The 17606-nt window shown below is 43.7% G+C and overlaps 1 protein-coding gene and 1 long non-coding RNA gene across 2 annotated transcripts in view; both read left to right on the top strand.

Annotated features, from left to right (window-relative positions):
• Positions 1-17606, top strand: part of PIWIL4 (piwi like RNA-mediated gene silencing 4) — a 77820-nt gene that overhangs the window by 8953 nt on the left and 51261 nt on the right. The gene's annotated exons all lie outside the window — the stretch shown is intronic.
• LOC136794577 (uncharacterized) lies at positions 994-3209 on the top strand. Its single transcript, XR_010841564.1, has 3 exons — positions 994-1164; positions 2231-2310; positions 2847-3209. It is a non-coding gene; the product is annotated as an uncharacterized lncRNA (long non-coding RNA).

Genomic DNA, 17606 nt, shown 5'->3' with positions numbered 1-17606 from the left:
TGGGAGAAACAGACATTTTGACAATTCTAACACATAAATGCTGTCTTAAGAAAGACGTCACAGAAAGACGAAGTAGATCATGTGCAGAATCACAGAATTTAAGGGGGCAGAAAGCAAACTCTCAGTAGTAGCCTCAGAGGGGTCAGAGGATCACGTGTCAGGAATGAACTTCCTTCATCACAGACTAAGTCTTCATAATGTTCTTTATGAAAAATACAAGTGCTACAGCCTCTAGTCTCAACATTTATCTACCTGATTATTTTCACTAACACTACAGTTAAAAATAAATGTCATTATTAAGCATCACCTTCAAAATGACTAATCTCTAAAGGGATTCTGCTCTCCTAGCAACTAGGCACACCTATCCTGACCCTATGATTTTCTCCTTCTTATAATGTCAGGTAAACATTTTAGAAATCTCTGTTCCACTTCCTGAAACTTATTCTGAAATACAATGAAGCACAACCATCTTACTGATCAAACACAAACACCTAATAAAAATGAGTCTCATCTAAGGATTTATCCAGCCTCCTTTGGGAGGTATACATTTGTGGTTTTAAACAAGGATTCTTTGCTAGAAATTGTGGTTCACCAATGTGTTATCTATTAAGATCTTACTCTATGTGGGATGCTTTACATATTTTTTTTCGATTTTTTACGTCTTTACATTAAAGGCATTGTGGTAGTCAGTCCCTAAGATGAATCTAAGATTCATCCCTAAGATGACCCCTATTGGCTCCTCCTCCTGGTGTCCACACCCTTGTATAATTATCTCCTTTTGGGTTTGGTCTGGATTTAGTGACTCATGTCTAAAGAAGAGAAGAATATGGCAGAAGTGAAAGACTGACACTTTAGAGGTTAGGAGATTAAAAAGCCTGGTTTTCCATTCCGGGGCCCTTTCCTGCTTTCTAGCTTGCTTGCTCTGACTGGCTGTGAGCTACCCTGGGGCAGGAAACAGAGGGAGGCCCTCTGGCCAACCCAGTGAGGAACTGAAACCCTCAGTCCAACAGCTCAAGAGGAACTGAGTCCGGCCTCCCGGATGCGTGAGCCTCCAGATGAGACTCCAGTCCTGGCTGACATCTTAACTGCAACCTCCTGAGACACCGTGAGTCAGAGGCCGCAAGGTGAGGCAGGCCCAGATTCCTGACCCACAGGATCTATGAGGTAATAAATGTTTGTTGTTTTAGGGTTTGTTTGGGGTATTAGATAACTAATGCAGGTATTATCCCCATTTTAGAGATAAGAAAACTGAGAAACAGGTTAGGCATGTACAATACTACAGATAGTACCTGAGCCAGGATTCTAATATATGTCCATTTAATTTCAAATCTTTTGTTATAGTACTCTTTCATTAAGTCCAACTTTTGCAGTAACTGTGATGTGTGCCCCTGTCCTAATTTACATAAATTTTGCTAATCTTCCACTGCTTATATGGGTAATCTTCTCAACTACTCTGAATCTGGATTTTCTCATCTGTAAAATATGGGGGCACATATTTAGCACTGGCTTACCAGGAAGCTTGCTGGGACTTCAGTGTCTGGACATTTGGAAAGAAGCAGGAGCCAGAACTGGGAAGGGCTTAGACCAGGTCAACAGACTCATGAGAGGCAATGCCTTTGAGTGGTTGCCAGCAGCTCTTACCATGGTATTAACAAGAGCCTGGAGACCTCATGGTCAGGGCCAGTATCAAGTTAATAGCAGTTGTGATCTTGTGGGTTGAGTACAAGAGTCTCCAGGTGGACATGACTTGGGGCCAGATGGGTAGCAGCAACCTTGCTGTTTCAGGTGGTCAGTCCATGAGGTTTAAAGCAGGATCACAGCAATGGGCTAGGAGTACAGAAATGGGATCCAGTCCCTAGGTGGATAAGGTTGGCAAAAGCTAGAGAAGATTCTAAGTCTTCTGAGTAGGGCTGTGGAAGGAGGCTAGAAAACATAACTGCTCTTCTCGATGGGTCCCTCTGGTGCCAGGTTCCCCATTATGTCACTAGCTTTCTAGTTCTCTACATTCTCAGTGAAGGAACAACAGGGAGTGCTGCTAATGTGAAGAAATAGTGCTGACTCCAGAGCAATATGGAGCCCTGGCCATTGCTTTCAGCTCTCGACTTATTGCAGCCATGGCCCTGGATTTTCTTAGACGCCTCAGTTTATAGCATTTTTGTAATGTACGCATATTTATCCCTGTTTCTCAATTTTGCATTTAAAAATGTGGTACCGTGACTTTGGCGGACAGCCTTCCTGCTCATAGTGATTGAGGGTTCCTGACGTCTGTGGTGGATGCTGCAGTCCAACCTGGACAAACTCCTTTTGACTGTGAGTGAACGGGGAGGGGAGGTGTGTGCATGACGGGGGGCCAAGAAGATGCTGCTGAGCTGCCCACTGGGGGCTTCTGATTATTTCTTTGCTTTTAGAGAATCAGAAGTTTAGGGATTAAGAAAGAGTTTATTCAAGAGATGCTCTCTTGGATTGAAGCTGAAGAATTCCAATAACACTAAAAAAAAGCGCTTTGCAAAGGAATTTGGTAGCTAGCTAAAGCATTTTGATCTAAGTGTTATTGACATAATGTGGATTTGTAGATTTCTCCTTATAAGGGTTTCTCTAAAACTGGAACACTAGAACTATCTATCCCCTCTTAAATATGAGCTGTTTCCTGTCTTGTTGTGGTGTCATTACTCTGGAATTATGTTCATATCAAAGGCATCTTTGTTCTAGAATTATGTTTCTGTTATTAATAGATTTACATTACTTAAACTACAGACAAACAGAAATAACTAGAAGCTATAATAAAATTTGAGCAATAGGGGACTTCCCTGGTGGTCCAGTGGTAAAGAATCCGCCTTCCAATGCAGGGGACGCAGGTTCGATCCCTGGTCAGAGAACTAAGGTCCCACATGCCATGGGGCATCTAAGCGGGCACGCTGCAACTACTGAGCTCACGCATCTCAACCAGAGAGCCCACGTGTTGCAAACTACAGAGCCCATGAACCCTGACGCCCACACGCCACAACTAGAGAGAGAAAACTCACACACCACAACCAGAGAGAAGCCCATGCACCGCAAGGAAGAGCCCATGCACCACAACGAAAAAGATCCAGCATGCCGCAACCAAGACCCAACACAGCCAAAAAAAAAAAAAATTGAGCATAGTTATTCCAGTTACCACAACTCAAAATTATTATTACATTGACTTCAATACTATTTTAATAATACCAGCCTGATAATTGGTTGCTTTTCTTTTCATACCACATTATGTGCATATTTATAGCTATCATTTATATTACTTGAATTCTATATTGTAGACAACTTATTAAATTTAAAAGATATTTGGAAGAAACTATTGTTATGCCAAAATTACAAATGAAAAGTACTTTTGAATTTTTAGGTTTTCCCTCATGTGTAGTTAATTATTTTTTCATTTTTGTCTCATTCATCTAAACCTAGCTCCATTCCCAATAATTATCTAAGCAAAGTATATTGTCTTCTCCCCATCCCTGTCACTTCTCCTTCTCCTCAATGCAGAGCAGGAAGTATTATAGTTATATTTCAGTTATTTGACATTATACTTGAGATTAAATCTGGGCCTATAGAACCATGATAAAATTGCAACAGTACATAGTAACTTTGGTTCGTCTATTTGTCTGGTCATCTTGATATTGTGTAAGCCATGAGACTAGTATCTCCTGAATGGTGCTGCCAAATAGGTGATCAGTGCTAAAATATGAGCCCCCTCCAACCTGGTATGTATTATCTTCTACCGCTATTATAGCCTAACTTAATCTGTATAAATTTCGTATCTGAAAACAGAGGGTGGTGGTGTGAAAACTAGAAATCCAAAGTCAGTCAGTCAATCAAATTTATTAATGCACAAGAAATACAGGCATACGTTTACAGTTCCCAGAGCAGATAGCAGTCTTATGTGTTCAGTTCACCATGTTCATTTGCATGCCTTAAGCCTAATGAAATTTAGTTAGTTCAGTTAATTCAGTTCACTGATTCTGGTGGTACAGCGATGCCAATGCCACTCCAGGATCTACAAACCAGGTCTTGTGGTCAGGTTCCATCTTTCCCAAAATTTTCCTCACGCCTCTTTGGACACAGCTTCTCCTACCAGTCCCAGCTCTCGACAACCACTGATCTTTTTTCTGTTGCTATAGTTTGCTTTTCTGGAATGTCATAAATGAAACTGAGTAGTAGGTAGCCTTTCAATGTGGCTCCTTTTCCTTAACGTAATGCATTTGAGACTCTTCAGTATTATTGCGTGTGTCAGTAGTTCCTTCCTTTATATTGCTCAATAGTAGTCCATTAAATCTTTGTACATTCTGTAAACAAGTTGTCTATTTTTTAAAATAGATTTTATATTTTACAGCCATTTTAGGTTCATGGCAAAATTGAGAGGAAGATACAGAGATTTTCTATATTCCCCTGCCCTCACACATACATAGCCTCCCCCATTATCAGTATCCTCCATCAGAGTGGTACATTTGTTACAACTGATGAACCTACATTGACACATCATAATCACCCAGAGTCCACGGTTTACATTAGGGTTCACTCTTAGTGTTGTACCTTTTGTGGGTTTGGACAAATGTATAATGATGTGTATCCACCATTGTAGTTTCATACAGAGTAGGGTCACTACCATAAAAATTCTCTGTGATCCACCTAGTCATCCCTTCCACCCCACCCCTCCACGCCCACTCCCAACCTCTGGCAATCACTGATCTTTGTATTGTCCCTAGAGTTTTGCCTTTTCCAGAATGTCACATAGTCATAATCATACAGTATGTAGCCTTTTCAGATTGGCTTCTTTCACTTAGTAATATGCATTTAAGATTCCTCCATGTTGGGACTTCCCTGGTGGCACAGTGGTTAAGAATCTACCTGCCAATGCCGGGGTCACGGGTTCGAGCCCTGGTCCAGGAAGATCCCACGTGCCACGGAGCGACAAAGCTCGTGTGCCACAACTACTGAGCCTGTGCTCTACAGCCTGCGAGCCACGACTACTGAGCCTGCGTGCCTAAAGCCCATGCTCCACAACAAGAGAAGCCACTGCAGTGAGAAGCCTGTACACCACAACAGTCATCCCTGCTCACCGCAGCTAGAGAAAGCCCACGTGCAGCAACAAAGACCCAATGCAACCAAAAATAAATATAAAATAATAAACAAATTTATAAATAAAGAGAGACTACTGTGAACAAACAGATGCCAACAAATTGGATGACCTAGGAAAAAATGGATAAATTCCTAAAAACATACAGCGTACAAATACTGAATCAGGAAGAAAAAAATAAAAAGATTCCTCCCTGTCTTTTCATGGCTTGATTTCTTTTTAGCACAGAATAATATTCCACTCTCTGGATGTACCGCAGTTCATTTATCCATTTACCTACTGAAGGGTATCTTGGTTGCTTCTAAGTTTTGGCAATTATGAATATGAGTAAAGCTTCCAAAAATATCCACGTGCAGGTTTTCGTGTGGGTATAAGTTTTCAACTCTTTAGGTAAATATTACACAGCTTGATTGCTGGATCATGTGGTAAGAGTTTGCTTATTTAATTTTATCCCTTGAACTACCACTTATCCACATTCTCTCAGGTTTTTATGTCCTAAGAAATAAGAAGAAACTATTATTTTTTTGTTGCCATACTTGCTACCACAACATTCTTCTTTGTTGTTGTTTAAAGGCCTGACAATACTGTCCTTTTACTTGAGTACTGGAAAGGAAATGGTTCAAGGTATTCTTACCCAGGAGATTAAAATGGCAAATGTGCCAACTCTATGTGGCACCATCTTTGGTTTTAAGTCAGTACTACTGTTTGGGTCAGAACACAGGAAACCTTGACTAGACCACCCCATACAAATAAACAGGCAAGTCCTGCTATTCATTTATTGAGAAGGATTCATGTGATATTAAGGTGATTAATTCATAGTAGCACAGGCAGCTTTGTTCTCTAATTCTCAATCTGTAAAGCAAATCAGTAAGACTGACTACAAAGTTCCTTTTCATTTCCACTTAACCATGTATCTCTTTGAGTTTTCAGGGTATAGACACTTTGTCTGCAATAAATTCTGAGTTACAGTTGTTTTTTTAAAAATGTATTTTATTTATTTTTGGCTGTGTTGGGTCTTTGTTGCTGCATGCGGGCTTTCTCTAGTTGTGGCGAGCGGGAGCTACTCCTCATTGCGGTGAGTGGCCTTCTCATTGCGGTGGCTTCTCTTGTTGAGGGGCACGGGCTCTGGGTGTGTGGGCTTCAGTAGTTGTGGTATGCGGGTTCAGTAGTTGTGGCTCACGGACTCTAGAGCGCAGGCTCAGTAGTTGTGGTGCACGGGCTTAGTTGCTCCGCGGCATGTGGGATCTTCCTGGCCCAGGGCTCGAACCTGTGTCCCCTGCATTGGCAGGCAGATTCTTAACCACTGTGCCACCAGGGAAGCCCAAGAATTAAGTTTATTCCTGTGTGTTATAATGCATGAGAATAAATGATTTTGTCTTATGTTAGTATTCTGCTTTCATAATTGCCAAAATTGCTGAGTCATTTGGAAAACACGATTAAAGAGCTGGAATAAAAGTTCTTTATGGAAAAGTGTGAAGTGATGGGACACTATAAACCAGAGAAGAAAAAGCTAAGGGGATTTTTCTCATACTCTTCAAGCATCTTCAGACATCCAACAAATATTTTGCCAAGTGCTAGGCCCTGAGTAGTTGCTGGGGATAAAGAAGACAACATACAAAGTTTAATTCCTCATGGTGGAACCATATGGAGGGAACAGAAAATAAATGAGTAACCAAATAGATAAAGTAACTTTGTATAATACATGTGGGCTCATTGTTCAGAATGATATACAGACTTTTTTTATCTTTGCTGGGGCTCAAATAAGAGTTTTACACCATAGGGTAGGAAAGAAGTTCCTTTCACAGGGAGAGTTCATGCATAGGGTTGCCCTAAGGAGAAGGGGAGCACAGATAAGGTGAACTTATTGACACTGCTGTGTGGCCATCTAAGCTGGCCCACATACGTTTCCCACGTGAATTATCCCATTTTACAATCACAACACTCCCTGGGGGTTAACGTTTATGATCCTCATTATATAGATAACTAAGAGGCTGAGTTACTTGCTGCAAGTCACACAGCTTATCGCTGCAGAGCTTGGGTTGATTCTCTTGGACTCCAAGACCACTTGTTTCTACTAAGCACTACCTTGAGTGCAGGTGGATGGAATATTGCCATTCTAAATCTTTAAGCTTCTGTAAAGGATTGCTTAGGTAGTTTCTTGCCCAATAGTAAGGAAGAAGACTGTATGGGTGGCTTTCAGACCTCTTTTTTTAGGAGCTGAATCTAATTTTCAAACAAAATTTTATGTCATTTTTGTTTTCATATATTTGGTGCTCAGTTATTAAGTGCATATGTTTATAATTGCTTTATCTTTTTGATCATTATCATTTGTTTTATCTTGTATCATTATAAAATTTTTCTGTTTATCTCTGTATTTTTTTAAAGTTTCTTTTGTCCAGTATTAGTGTGGCCACCTCAATTGTCATATGGTTGCCCTTTGCCTGAGGTATCTTTTTCCATCCCTTTAATTTTTATTTATTTTTAATTGAATCTCAAGTGTGTCTACTGTAGACAGGATAGTTGAATCTTGTTTTGTTTTCAGTCAACCTTCTGCTCTTTGATTGACTTATTTAAGCATTTACATTAAATGTTTATACTGATACAGTTGGATTTATGATGCCATTTTACTTTTTGTTTTCTGTTTCTCATGTATTTCCTCCAATTTTCTTTCTATTAAGTAGATATATTCTACTATAAATTTAAAGTTATTTATGTAATGATTTTTCACTATATGTTTGAGTTAGTTTCTTAGCAGTTGCTCTTGCCATTTTTTTTCCTGCAGGCATTTTCAATTTTGTGCTTTTTTTCCTTGTATCATGTATAATATATATTTACATTATACAATATATTTATATTAAATCCTGGTTATGCTGTGTTCTATGTTTCCTAATTCCAATATTGAAGTTTTATTAGCTTCTTTTTTACTACCTATTCTTTCTACTTATCAATGAAAATTCAATTAACTATCAAGTTAAGAAGAAAAAGGGAATTTTATTTGAGCCAAAATGAATATTATAACCTGGGAAGCAAATTCTCAGAAAGCTCCGAGAACTGTTCTTCCTGTTAGAAGTCGAAGATACAGTCATATACATTTTTGAGACAAAGGATCATACATCAAAATGATATACTGATATTTTACATAAAGTTCACCAAGGGTACATAGTTCAGGTAAACATGTACAAAGCGAACAGCAAGTCACCATGATCCCCTACAGAGCTGGGAAATAACACTATTCTTTTAAGAAGTTACATTGCTAGCGTCAGAAAAAAAAAATTGATCTTTACCACCGAGCAGACACTCCCAACTTTGAGGTGTGCTGGTTAATGTGTAACGCAGATGCACACTGTATATTAGGGAGGGAGAAGGCCCAAATAAACACATGGAGAGAATTTTATGTTTAATTTTTTCTTGTCCTGCCTTAAATTATAAATTTTATTTCATTATACTGGTTCTCATAGTCTTTTTCTCCATTTGTTCTCCATACATTTCTTGTTGTTTCTCCTGGTGCAATTATTTGTGTAAATTCTTTGACACTTAGGTTAAATATAGATTTCTCTAGAGATTTTTGTTTCTTCCTTTCAATTTTGGGGTCATCACAAAGCCAGGGCCATTATAATGTAAAATCAAGGTTTGAGGTTATTTGGCCAAAATAGTAAAGTAGATTTAGATTGCAAATCATAGGAGGGGGCTTCCCTGGTGGCGCAGTGGTTGAGACTCCGCCTGCCGATGCAGGGGACACGTGTTCGTGCCCCGGTCCGGGAGGATCCCACATGCCGCGGAGCGGCTGGGCCCGTGAGCCATGGCCACTGAGCCTGCGCGTCCGGAGCCTGTGCTCCGCAACGGGAGAGACCACAACAGTGAGAGGCCCGCGTACCGAAAAAAAAAAAAAAATCATAGGAGGGCTTGCTCATGGTTGGAATTCTCAAAAACAGTTGTTTGCTCCTTTTTTTTTTTTTTTTTTTTTTGCTGCCTCAAAGGCAAATTTCCTTAGGAATACTCTTATATCAGAGGATAGAGCAGATTTTGTTTTGTTTCACCCTTACTCTGAGGATATGAATCTTGGATCCCCCGATTTTCAGGGAGAGGTGTCTCATATATTCCCCCTGTGATTAAGCCCTGGGCATCATTTCCTGTCTGTTACAGCTCATGAACCTGAGAAAATCAAAGCTAAGGTTTTTCCAGATTTGGCAAATGCTGCAAGGATAAAAACAACTTTTCTCTCTGGATTATTGCCACATTGATATTTGTGGCCTAAATGATTATTCTCTTGATTGTTTTAGTATTCTTTTGGATGCTTTTATATTTTATCTATTACTTTTAGTCACTTTTAGTGGAAGAGACAACTTTAAAGCCTATCATGTAATTGGAAATGGAAACCCATTAACTTTTTTTTTTCATTTCTGCTATTTATCTGGCACCAGGATAGGTGCTGGAATACAAGTCCACCTAAACCAATGCTACTCTCTGTGTTCTCTTAGCCAGTGCTGGTTTGTGAACTGTTTATTATCTGCCCACAATAAGATACATACAGAAATTGAAAGTGAGTGTAAGCAAGTAAACCTCTACCTTATTTGTCCCAGATCGATAACTGCCAAGAAAAAGATGAGCATTTATATCATGTCATTGGATCTGCTAAAAAGGTTGTTTGTTAGCTCTCCATGGACCAGAGATTGAGCAGCATAGTGTCTAAACTAGGATGTTGTTTTATACTTTTACTGGGGTCACATAAAAGTTGATAGATGTTGGGCTTCCCTGGGGGTGCAGTGGTTGAGAGTCCGCCTGCCGATGCAGGGGACACAGGTTCGTGCCCTGGTCTGGGAAGATCCCACATACCGCAGAGCGGCTGGGCCCGCGAGCCATGTCCGCTGAGCCTGCGCGTCCGGAGCCTGTGCTCCGCAACGGGAGAGGCCACGACAGTGAGAGGCCCACGTACCGCAAAAAAAAAAGTTGATAAATGTTATATTCTCCTCAGAAATATGTTCATGTAAAAAGAAATAGAAAATTTTATATAAAATGTCAGTAGATAGGTAGGTAGGTAGACAGATAGATAGAATAGATAGATAGATCTTCTGAAGTCTTACAGATCTTAGTTTTTTAATCCTAACAAGAGACAGAGTGCAGGAGAAGATTTTGAGTAATCATTTAATCATTCAACAGTGCCTTTCCACTTATTTGTGAGAAGCCAAAGGGGGACCCCCATAACAGACCATCAAGGGAATAAGTTCAGAGATGCCATTTATTAGTCACTCATTCATCCAACCAAACCTGAGTAACTACAGCATACCAGATCAAGTTCTAGTCTCAGACCACTGATCCAAACATAGAAATTTGTCATTTTTTTTTCCATCTCTCACCCCCAGAACCTGTACCCTCTTCCCACATTAGAAGTCCATACTTAAAGAGTCTTGGTAGGAGGCAGACTACCTCCTACCAGGTACCCCGCTCCGTAAGAGAGGAAAGCTCACTTTCCCAAACATTCTCACAGATGGACAGGACATGAAGCTCTACGGGTCAGGTGACCACATGCCAGTCTCTGACTGGGGACTTGATGACAGATAGATTGGGACAGTGCAGAATGCATTTGGCACAGACAGCATGAATGGCAGTAGAGTCATCCAGTTGCTGGGAGCAGTCCTAGCACCAGGGTCCAGTGTTCAGCATCACGGGAGTCAGTGGTGTGAACAGTGGCATCTGGGCCTAACAGCAGGGGCAGTGGTGCCTTTGTGGGACCTGACCTAGGGTGGGATTTTGGATCCTCTTCTTAGCTGTATAGCCTCAAGCCTGTTGTACGGCTTTCCCTGGAATAAAACAAGGACAGGCTCAAATTCATATACATAAATTCATATATATTCATTTATATTTCAATTAGAACCACTTGGAATCCGTTGTTCACACCAAGAAGTGAGAAATCCATGTAGGGAATAGTCCCAGAGAGCAAGGATTCAGAGACTTTTTTCCCCAGCTTTATTGAGCTATAAAATTGTGTGAATTTAAGATGTATAACCTGTTGCTTTGATACACTTATATTTTGCAAAATGATTACCACCGTAGCACTAGCTAACACCTGCATCACATTACATTATTACCATTTCTTTTTTGTGGTGAGCACATTTTAGATCTAAGCTCTTAGCAACCCAAGAGATTTTCTTTATGCTGAACTGATAACTATTTCCTAAAGCTTCCACCTGCCTCTATGCCATGGTAGAAAAAACAACATGTATCGCCTATCATGTGTCTTACCTTTTTTTCCTTCCCAGGAAAAAACATTTAAATGTAGATTTAAGACCCCTCCCCTGCCCTGAGCGCTCTCTGCTCTCTGACCTCAGTGGTTCCAATCTGGCTGGATTGCGTGTGGGTTTATTACAAAATACTCAGGCCTCTCCCCAGACCCATGAGCTTAGAATGTAGGGCATGGCGTCAGGATCACTTTACTTAAGAAGCCCTACGTGCGAGGCTGATGCACAGCCATGCGGGAATCCAGCCCAGATGCCACTGTCCACACCACTGACTTGTGTGATGCTGAACTGGACCCTGGTGCTAGGACTGCTCTCCCTGCTGCTCCCAGCAACTGGATGACACTACTGCCTCTCTTGCTACCAAAGACAACTAGCAGCATCAGCACAAACCTTATTATAAATTCAGGATCTCATGCTCTGCTCCAAACTGTCTAGATCTTAATGAGATTCCAGGTGATTCCCGAGCACAATAAAGTTTGGGACTCCCTGGTCACTCCTAGATGCATCTAGGAGACTCCTCTAGATGCCATGTCAGAACTGTGTAGTCTCTTCTCGCTGTGTGGTCTGATCAGATCACTTGAGGGGCTGGGGTGGGGGGCGTTGTGGAGGGGAAGAGTTCCAGGGTTCAGGTCTGTTTCTTTCTCTTCTATAGTCATCACTCCCTTGGCAACCTCATCTGTTCTCAAGGCTTTAAGTGTCATTTATATGGCATCACCTCCCATTTCTCCAGCCAGGATGTCTGCCTGAACTCTAGACTCATATATCCAACTGCTAACCTCGCTTGTTTTTTCTAATAGATATCTCAGTTTCAACTTTCCTAAATTAGATGCCTATGATGTCACCTCCTCAAACGTGCTTCATCCGGAGTCATCCCCATTTCCACCAAAGTCCCTCCGTATTTCTACCTGCACTGTCTAAAATTTTGAATGTCCTCCTTGATTCTTCTTTCTCATAACCCCGATTTAATCCATTAGGAAATGCTGTAGAGTCCATCTTTAAATATAGCCAGCGTCCAGTCACTTTCTATTATTTTCCCTGCTCACATTCCAGACAATCAACTGACACCTCTAGCCTGGACACTGCATTAGTTTCCTACAGTTTCCTCTGGCCACTCGCCCTTTACCTGTCAATTCTGCACAGCCGCCAGACTAATGCTTTTAAAGAGAAGTCATACCAGGTCTGTCTTCTGTTCAAAACTATCTTAAAACTTCACATCTTACTCAGAGAAAAGTCAAAATCTTTCCAGTATCCTTGAGGCCTTACATGATCTAGGCAGGTCTGACATGATCAGACCTCATGTCAATTCCTCTCTGCTCTGGCCACACCGGCCTCCTCACTCTTCCTTGAACACATAGGAGGACTCCTGCCTAGTGCATTTGCACTGGTGGCTTTTCTTGTCTGGAAAGAACTTCCCCCAGATATCCTCTTAGACGATTCTCATGTCCTTCAACTCTTTTCTCAAAGGTCACCTTCTCAATGAGGCCGGCATTGACCGCACCACTGAAATAGCCATCTGCCCTCCCCCTCACATGTATACTCTGAATCACTTTCCTCAAAGCTCTAACCAACCTCTAACATAAACACTTCCCTCATTTACTATGCCTATAGTATACAGTCTCCCTCTTACCAACAGAACATATGCTCCATAGGGCCAGCAGTGTTTGCTTGATTTTAGTTCACCGAGGTTTCCTAGATGTAAAAATACTGTCATATATCTGACACACAACAAATATCAGTCGAGTGAATGATCAGTGTAGAGCACCTCCCCATTCTAGAGACAGTATCTTTATTAATGGAACCTTAGGCCAAATGCTGTTGCATGGCAGCTGCAGCACAGGAGCCACTAACACTCACATCAGTGCCACCTGTACTTTCCTCACAAGTACTGCCTTCCCGTCCCTCCACCAAGCTCCCCCCTCTCACACCAACCCTCCTGCATACTACAGCACACAATTCAGTTTCTCTCTGCAGAAACGATGAGCCTAGGCTTGTAGGTCCCATTTTCTAAGCAACTGTGAGTTGAATTAGACTCTATAAATCCATGAGTTTGCATTGGAGCCTGCACTCCGATTATGAGAGCTAAGGGCAGAGAGAAGGGGCAGGTTGCAGAGAAGCTAGAAACCCAACAGGAATTTAGTTAAGATGAGAAACTACCAGATCCCTCTTCTTTGCTCATTCCAGGATCTGGTTCTTAAAAAAAATATTGGTAAAGTATGGGAAGAATAATCCAGGAAACACCCTTAGAAAAAGGGCAAGAGCTGGATGAGTCTGAAAATTCATCTCAATACCACAGAGACTCCTGTGTGCAGGGGCTTCCCTGAGACTTGTGGGGACAATGACAGGCAAAATGACTCCTGCTGCTGTCAGAAAGAGGGGACATGCCAAGGAGAATGAGACCAGAACTCTAAACACAAAAAAGAACAGGCATAATCCAAAACAACACCACAGAGGCAAAACATAAACACACAAAAGATGGGAGCTGAGGGCTGGACCCAGGCCTGAACCTAGGCTGACCCGGCTACATGAAGCCCTCACTGCCCATGGTCCTAGAAACAGGACGGGAACAAGGTGATGTCCGAGTCCCTGTGATCAGAGGTGCTGGTGGGGACAAGGCTCTACCAAAGGGACAAGGACAAAGGAGCAGAGAAGATGACCCAGCTGAAGAGTGAACACACCCAAGGCCAGGATGCACTGAGCACATGCCCCGTCCACGCTCGCTCCTCAGTCTTCCCCGGCCCACCCCGGCCCCCAACAGCAAACACATGCCTGCTGGAAGGTTCTCAGTGCTTCCGTTTATTTCCTGCCTCAAACTTTAGGAATCTTCTCCTTTATTAACCCATCAACCCCACAGGACACAAATTAGAAACAAGAAATTCATATCTGGTTTTTTATTTTCCATAAAGAAGTAAAACATTATTACTCAGTACAACATGGGGTCAAGTCAGGGATGGAGATGGCCCAGCCCTGCCTCTGATGGAACAGGAAAGCTGACCAGGGAAGAGAACACAGGTCATGTGGAGAGGGGGTCCTGGTGGGCAGGGGTGGGCCAGTCTCCCAACCTCCTCACGTTATGCTAATAGGAACACAGACACATTCAGATACCAGCTGCGAAAAATGAGGTCAGGGGACCTTGATGTCACATGGCAAGAGAGTGAACAAATTATGCATCACTAGTCTCACACAGAGGCAGCTGTCTCACACCACAGAAGAAAAAATAGCGAACAAATTCAGGCCAGTCACTAACTGTTGACGTTCTCAACAGTCCACGCATGCTCAAAATGTCCCACTCAGAGAATCTCTGTAACCCTGTTATATCCCCTCTGCTCCAACCCCTCCCTCACTCCAGGCCCCCAGGGTCTCACCTTTAGGATCCGTGAAAGACACATCAGAGCACTGACCATTTTCACTGACTGGGGTAGAATAAAAAACAGGATTTGGTCAAAGCCCAGAGATGTGACTAAGGGAGAAATTATGGGCTGGGTGAGGTCCCGGACATGGGCTCCTGCCTACACTCTCCCAAGGTTCTCAGGGATCAACCCCCATCCGCACCCAAACTTAGGTGCAGCCTGAGCAGAGCTCCCTCCTTTTTTTGGCTGTGGGAAGAAAACATCACGTGAGAGGCCACGGAGAAGACTGGACCATGAGATCCTAGACAAACCCCCTAGTCCTGGACTACAAAGTTCCTAGAACTGTGACTGAAGACTCAGGGCAGGACGGGGAAACATGAAGAAAGGGGATGTAGAAGAATTGGACCAAATGCCCTCCTGGACGTCTGTCCTCAGCAGGGACCTTCCCCTCCGATCGTTGAGTGTCAGGAATCAGGTTCGCACATCATAATTATCAAGGCGAAAATTCTGTCTTTCATCTCACAAGTGCTTTACAAAAAAGTAAGGGTTAGCAGTTAGCTCCAGACTGGGCAAGTACCTGTGTGTGGATAATATTTCCCATTAATGAGGCAGGGCCAACTTCTACCTAAGGCTTAAAACCCTCCAATGGGATAAGAAAACTCGGATCCCCTCCCTCCCTTCCCTACCTGACCTGCTTCTTCCTTCACATCACAGTTCTAGTCATCACAGGAGGGAGCACAAAAAGAACCAGACCAACAAAGATGCCCATGGTGGGGATGGTGAGATGAGGGGCTCAGACCTCAGGCTTGAGCCCTGACCTTGCTGAAGGTGTCCAGAAGGGCTTCTGCTTTCTCTGAGAAGCTCCACCTCTTAGCCCCCTCCTTACACCATCTCAGGGTGATGGGCTTGTTGCACTAAGCAGATGTATCTCAGCTCCTCTCCTAAAGGCATGCCCATAGCCACCCACTTCTGGAAAGCCCTTGTCTCCGCAAGTTCCATGTCCTGGATCTGGACCTTCCTGTCACACTGCCAGATCAGAGCGATATCTGCAGGGTAGAAGCCCAGGGCCCAGCATCTCAGGGTGACCCCATGGGCAGAGATAAGGTGGTGGGCTACGTGCATCTTTGGGGATTCTGAGGAGGAAGACTCAGAAAATTCACACTTTGGGTTACCTTCACAGGCCACTGAAGCAGCACTCGTGCCCATCCTGAGAATGGACAGGACAACTGGTTTAGAAGGAGGGAGCAGAAACCCCAGACATCAGCCTGGACTGGGGAATCTGGGATAATCTACTCCTTGGAAAGTTCTAAAATCAGGGTGAGAGACTGTGGTAGGAGGCTCCAAGTCTCTAAGAAGGAGAACACAGACTGCTGCTCCTGACCTGGGTAGAGGGTGAATGACTTAGAAATGCTGGAATCAGGCCTCCAAGGATGTTCTCAGGCGAAGAACAAGGGCTTGAGAGACAAAGTTGTGGTTCACAAGACAGCTGCCGGGGTCAAAGGGAACCACTGATCAGTCGTTTCAGGGATCGTCTCCCCCTCCATTGCGAGAGACTGTGTTCCTTAACAGTCCTTTAAGGAAACCAACGTTAAAAATTATATTGTATTATTTGGTTTATGTAGCAGTCTCAAAAAGACAGAACCGTAGTGGTGGAGAACAGATTAGTGGTTGCCAGGAGTTGGAGTGGGGGGGAGGATGTGAATACAAAAGGGAAGCCTGAGAGAGTGTTTTGGGGGTGACTAAACTGTTCTATTTATATATTGGATTATAGTGATGGTTACGAATCTATGCATTTGTTAAAATTTATGAAATTGTACATCAAAAAGAGTCAATTTTAATCTATGATAATTAAAAATAGAAAAAAAAAAAAGAAAGAAATCCGGGCCTTCTGGGCCAGTCACTCTCTAGTACAGAAGATGAAAATCTAGGTGGACTTCTGCAGAGCATTAGGAGGGACGGTATTTTGACGCTGATTCCACTTTTCCCTCTTGTGGGAAACTAGCCCCAGCCGAAGGGGAGGTCGGGGAGATCAGCTTCAGCGCCTTCCGTCCTGTCAGGTTCTCCAGATGTCTGGGGTACCACTCCACGCACTCCCGCTCCAAGGAGTTCCTGTGGCGTTCCGCCTCACCGGCTGCCTCCCGCTCGCGCGGGTGATGTGAGCCGCCCTGCCCTCCGCGAGCCCAGACCGCGCCGCCGTTCAGGGCGAAGTAACCGGCGCCGTCAGAGGCATCCTATTCACTGTATCAAGCGGAGGAGGCGCACAACACCGGCCGGATGGCATCCACCAAACCGCTCAAGTGTCGGAGACCCTGGCCCCGCCCCTACCAGCCACGCCCACACAACCACGCCCACGTTAAGCCCTGCCCACTTAGTCCCGCTCCAAAGCCAGCCTCTCCCGGACCTCCGCGCGGTGATTATAGCCTAAACCAGGGGTCCGCAAGCCCTGGGCCGCTGACCGGTCCCGGTCCCCGGCTTGTTAGTAACAGGGCCGCTCAGCAGGAGGTGAGCAGCGGGCTAGCGAAGCTTCATCTGCTGCTCCCCATCGCTCCCATTACCACCGGAACCATCCGCGCTCCCCCGCACCCCAACGAAAATTTGTCTTACACAAAACCAGTTCCTGGTGCAAAAAAGTTGGGGACTGCTGGCCTAAACTGAAAATGAAACCGGGTGAAAGAAGCCGAGGGCGCCTTCCGGGTGGAAGGGGCGGAGCGGGCGGGTGCCGCAGCCTCCCAGCGAAGCTCGGGGCGACCGCGGTCCATCTGTGGGGATGGGGATCATGATCTGGAACCAGGCACGGGTCGCTCACAGGCTTCGTTCTGGTTGTAGTAGCCGCGCAGGTGTTCAGGCTCCTGGTGAAATACCAGGACTCCCTGCCACCGGCTGGGACGCAGTGTTGAAACACTGCAGAGAGTGGGA

This window comes from Kogia breviceps, chromosome 7 (genome assembly GCF_026419965.1).
Source record: "Kogia breviceps isolate mKogBre1 chromosome 7, mKogBre1 haplotype 1, whole genome shotgun sequence".
Lineage (NCBI taxonomy): Eukaryota > Metazoa > Chordata > Mammalia > Artiodactyla > Physeteridae > Kogia > Kogia breviceps.
This window is presented reverse-complemented; position numbering and strand designations above follow the sequence as displayed.